The sequence below is a fragment of the Schistocerca gregaria genome, chromosome X (genome assembly GCF_023897955.1).
Source record: "Schistocerca gregaria isolate iqSchGreg1 chromosome X, iqSchGreg1.2, whole genome shotgun sequence".
Lineage (NCBI taxonomy): Eukaryota > Metazoa > Arthropoda > Insecta > Orthoptera > Acrididae > Schistocerca > Schistocerca gregaria.
Window position 1 is genome coordinate 130,505,901 of NC_064931.1, and position 4,675 is coordinate 130,510,575.

Here is a 4,675-nt window from a genome sequence, read left to right on the forward strand (position 1 = left end):
GTTTCGCAGGGATCGATGAAGGGCAGAGCCACTGGACGTAACACATCTGAGATGTACCGTCCACTGTTCAAAGTGCCGTCAAGCAAACAAGAGGTGACCGAGACGTGTAACCAATGGTATCCGATACCATCACGCCGGGTGATACACCAGTATGGCGATGACGAAAACGCTTTCAATGTGCGTTCACCGCGATATCGCCAAACACGGATGCGACCATCATGATGCTGTAAACAGAACATGGATTCATCCGAAAAAATAACGTTTTGCCATTCGTGCACCCAAGTTCGTCGTTGAGTACACCATCGTAGGCGTTCCTGTCTGTGATGCAGCGTCAAGGGTAACCGCAGCCATGGTCTCCGAGCTGATAGTTCATGCTGCTGCAAACGTCATCGAACTGTTCGTGCAGATGGTTGTTGTCTTGCAAACGTCTCCATCTGTTGACTCAGGGATCGAGACGTGGCTGCACGATCCGTTACAGCAATGCGCATAAGATGCCTGTCATCTCGACTGCTAGTGATACGAGGCCACTGGGATCCAGCACGGCGTTCTGTATTACCCTCCTGAACCCACCGATCCCATATTCTGCTAACAGTCATTCGATCTCGACCAACGCGAGCAGCAATGTCGCGATACGGTAAACCGCAATGGCGATAGGCTACAATCCGACCTTTATCAAAGTCGCAAAAGTGATGGTACGCATTTCTCCTCCTTACATGACTCATCACAACAACGTTTCACCAGGCAACGCCGGTCGACTGCTGTTTGTATATGGGAAATCGGTTGGAAACTTGTGTGAGCACGTTGTAGGTGTCGCCACCGGCGCTAACCTTGTGTGAATGCTCTGAAAATGTAATCATTGGCATATCTCAGCATCTTCTTCCTGTCGGTTAAATTTCGCGTCTGTAGCACGTCATCTTCGTGGTGTAGCAATTTTAATGGCCAGTGGTGTATTATGCTATGGGAGACATTCTTCTGCGCTTGCATGGGACGTGTGCTAGTAAGCGAAGACACGCTGACAGCTGCGAACTACCTGTATCCCTTCATGCTTGATGTCTTCCCCGACGGCGATGTCATCTTTCGTCAGTGTGATTGTCCGTGTCTCCGAGCTAGAACCGTGCTACTGTGGCCTGAGGAGCACTGTGGTGAACTCTTGTTGATGCCTCGGTGACCAGATACGCCTGCTGTAAATGCTATGGAGCCCCTCAGGGTCGCTATCAGACGCCATCATTGCGTACGCAGATCAGCAGCACGCTATTTCCGCGCATTAATGTGCGTAGAAATCTAATGCCACATACCTCCATAGACCTACCAACAGACTGTCGGGTCTCTGATATGCAGTATCAGTGATGTATTTCGTTCCAAACACGGACTAACAATTAACTAGGTGAAACTTCCTGGCTGATTAAAACTGTGTGCCCCACCGAGACTCGAACTCGGGACCTTTGCCTTTCGCGGCAAGAGCTTCTCTAAAGTTTGGAAGGTAGGAGACGGATACTGGCAGAAGTAAAGCTGTGAGTAGCGGGCGTCAGTCGTGCTTCGATAGCTCAGTTGGTAGAGCACTTGCCCGCGAAAGGCAAAGGTCCCGAGTTCGAGTCTCGGTCGGGCACAAAGTTTTAATCTGCCAGGAAGTTTCATAACAGCGCACACTCCGCTGCAGAGTGAAAATCTCATTCTGGAAAAATCCCCCAGGCTGTGGCTAAGCCATGTCTCCGCAGTATCCTTTCTTTCAGGAGTGCTAGTTCTGCATGGTTCGCAGAAGAGCTGTAAAGTTTGGAAGGTAGGAGACGGATACTGGCAGAAGTAAAGCTGTGAGTACCGGCCGTGAGTCGTGCTTCGGTAGCTCAGTTGCCCGCGAAAGGCAAAGGTCCCGAGTTCGAGTCTCGGTCGGGCACAAAGTTTTAATCTGCCAGGAAGTTTCATAACAGCGCACACTCCGCTGCAGAGTGAAAATCTCATTCTGGAAACATCCCCCAGGCTGTGGCTAAGCCATGTCTCCGCAGTATCCTTTCTTTCAGGAGTGCTAGTTCTGCATGGTTCGCAGAAGAGCTGTAAAGTTTGGGAGGTAGGAGACGGATACTGGCAGAAGTAAAGCTGTGAGTACCGGCCGTGAGTCGTGCTTCGGTAGCTCAGTTGGTAGAGCACTTGCCTGCGAAAGGCAAAGGTCCCGAGTTCGAGTCTCGGTCGGGCACACACTTTCAATCTGCCAGGAAGTTTCATAACAGCGCACACTCCGCTGCAGAGTGAAAATCTCATTCTGGTAATTAACGAGGTGATCATAACGTTTTGATTTATCAGTGTACATAGAGGTACTTACATTCAAGAATGGCAGTAGCAGACTGAGAGGATATGCGTCATATATGCATATGGTTATGGAAGCTATTACTGTAGTGTGTGTACGTCGGGAGTAAGTTATCCGAAAAGGCTGTCTAAAACTACTCTGCGTGTCAAAAAAAGAGAAGCATCCAGCAGGGAGGAGGAAATGAAATGAAACTTCAGGGGTTGAGATGGTTTGTGATGTTATTTCAGTGATTACAATATTTAGTCAAATTTACAAAGGCAGTATGAGCCCCACTCATCAGTATGCGGTAGCACACGCTGTGGCATGGATGCATGCACTGATTCGTTAGTGAAGGATTTCATAAAGCCGTTATATTCTCTCCTGAGGTGAGATGACGCACAAGTGTTTCAACCGTTCGTTGATGTCATGGATACTGGCACTGGGACGGATTTGATGTCCGAGCTGTTCCCAAATATGTTCTTCGAGGACAGATCTGAGGATATTTTTGGGCATGAGAGTACCACAACATCGATCAGATATTTCAAAGAAACACGTTCCATTTGTGGATGGGCATTACCGTGTTGAAAAATAGCACCACAATACTGTCGCATGAGAAGTAATACATGAGACCTCAGGTTGTCAGTGACATTTCGTTGTGTCTTCAAAGGTACTTCAACACTACCATGAAGCCATTCCCGAGGCCTCCCCACAGCGTGACACCGTGAGTGACACCTATGTGTCTCTCCAAAACATTGGAAGAACGACATCTCTCTTCAGCTGTCGCCATGCTCGCCAACGAAGGTCATTCGTGGTGGTGCAGAACCGCAATCCTTCGTTGAACACAGTGCGATTCATCAGCATTCCCTGCATCCTGGTCACTGTATCACTCCAAACGCAGCCGTTGTTTTCTGATATTAACGGCACTGTTCTCATATTAATCCCCTAGCCTGGTTGCTACTAGTCTCCTAGCAACGTTGCGGGATGAAACAGGTTTCTGCAGGGAGTTCTCGGGTAAGATGCACAAATGTGAAGCTGTTGCGATGTGCTGAAATTTATTCGCTGATCGCGAATTTTTGGACATTCGCTGTATGACGTATAGATATAGCATCTATTGGTGGAAATAGTTCTGAGCACTATGGGACTTAACATCTGAGGTCATCAGTCCTCTGGAACTTAAAACTACTCAAACCTAACTAACCTAAGGACATCACACACATCTATGCCCGAGGCAGGATTCGAACCTGCGACCGTAGCGGTCGTGCAGGTTCCAAGCTGAAGAGCCTAGAACCGCGCGGCCAAAAGGGCCGGCCCTATTTGTGACACATGAAAATTTGGTGGCTAAGACGACCACGCGTGATAAGCGGGAAATCCGGATTAGAGTCCCAGTCCTGTACAAATTTTCATGTGTCACTATTCTGATGAATGGCAGCTGGCTCTAAATGTAGAAAAATGTAAGTTAATGCAGGTGAGTAGGACAAACAGGCTCTAAGCACTATGGGACTTCACTTCTGAGGTCATCAGTTCCCTAGAACTTAGAACTACTTAAACGTAACTAACCTAAGGATATCACACACAGCCATGCCCGAGGCAGGATTCCAACCTGCGACAATAGCGGTCGCGCGGTTCCAGACTCTAGCACCTAGAACCGCTCGGCCACCCCGGCCGGCTTAGGACAAACAAACCCGCAATATTCGGATACTGCATTAGTAGTGTCCTACTTGATACAGTCACGTCGTTTAAATATTTTAGTATAACGTTGCTAAGCGACATGAAATGGGACGAGCATGGTGGGGAAGGCGAATGGTCGATTTCTGTTTACTGGGAGAATTTAGGAAAGTGTGGTTCATCTGTAAAGGAGACCGCATATAGAACGCAAGGGCGACATATTCTCGAGTACTGCTCGAATGTTTTGGACCCGCACCAGGTCGGATTAAAGAAAGATTCAGAGGTCGGCTGCTAGATTTGTTACCGTTAGATTCTAACAACACGCAAGTTTACGGAAATGTTTCGGGAATTCAAATGGGAATCCCTGAAGGGAAGGCGGCGTCCTTTCCGAGGAACACTACAGAGAGAATTTAGAGAACCGGCAACTGCAGCTGACTGCGGAACGATCCTACTGCCGCCAGTATACATTTCGTTGAAGAACCACGAAGATACGATACGAAAAATCAGGGCTTATACAGAGGCATATAGGTAGTCGTTTTTCCCTCGCTCTGTCTGCGAGTGGAACACGAAAGGAACGACTAGTTGTGGTACAGAGTACCCTCCGCCACGCACCGTACGGTGGCTTGTGGAGTATCTCTGTAGATGTAGATGTAATAAATAGTGTATCTACGTGTTTGGGGTAAACCTTTTTTATTTTTCGACATGGTCTCCTTTTAGACTTATACACTTCGT

At 48.1% G+C, this 4,675-nt stretch overlaps 1 non-coding gene across 1 annotated transcript; it reads left to right on the plus strand.

Annotated features, from left to right (window-relative positions):
- Nucleotides 1-1,532: 1,532 nt before the first annotated feature.
- Nucleotides 1,533-1,607, plus strand: Trnas-cga (transfer RNA serine (anticodon CGA)). The gene has a single exon. It is a non-coding gene; the product is annotated as a tRNA-Ser (tRNA).
- The last annotated feature ends 3,068 nt before the right edge of the window (nt 1,608-4,675 follow it).